Source organism: Nematolebias whitei, chromosome 12 (assembly GCF_014905685.2).
Source record: "Nematolebias whitei isolate Nwh7 chromosome 12, NemWhi1, whole genome shotgun sequence".
Classification (NCBI taxonomy): Eukaryota; Metazoa; Chordata; class Actinopteri; order Cyprinodontiformes; family Rivulidae; genus Nematolebias; species Nematolebias whitei.
In genome coordinates, this window is record NC_056509.1 from 47,336,436 (window position 1) to 47,337,101 (window position 666).

Consider the following 666-nt stretch of genomic DNA (forward strand, 5'->3'; position numbering starts at 1 on the left):
AAAATGGGTCGATAATTCACAACTCTTATTCTGAAAAACGTTGGATGCTGAATAAAATAAAATCTGAATATTTGTAAATCTTATAAACACTAGTTTGATTCACAATGGAACGCTGTAAACATCTCAAATGTTAAAACTACAACATTTTACAGTTTTTAAATGAATTCTTTAATTTCTACTCGTCTGTTCAAAGTGGTTCCAGGAGGAACTCAAGTCTGGATCAGAACCATCTGGAGGAACATTGAACATCTAATGAGGTGAATTATGAGCAGGTCAGTCAGGACTGGAGACAACCAGAGACTGGTGGAGGTAAAGACCGGCGCAGGGTCACCTCTCTAAAACTACTGGATCCATTTCACAATAAAGTTCCTGGAACTCTTTCAGAATAAAGGTCCTGAATGAAAGACTTTAATCTCCATCATCTCCAGTTCATCGTCTGATCAACAGATTAAAGAACCTGTAGAAATCTGAGCTCTAAGGACGAGGCCCTCAGGGGCCACTGCAGTAAAACCAGGTCTGGTTCTGGGCTCAGGGTAAAACCAGGTCTGGTTCTGGTTCTGGGCTCAGGGTAAAACCAGGTCTGGTTCTGGTTCTGGGCTCAGGAACACTTAGATCACAGTCTGTAAACACAGTTCATCCACAGATGCTGCTTAAAGCTCTATCAGA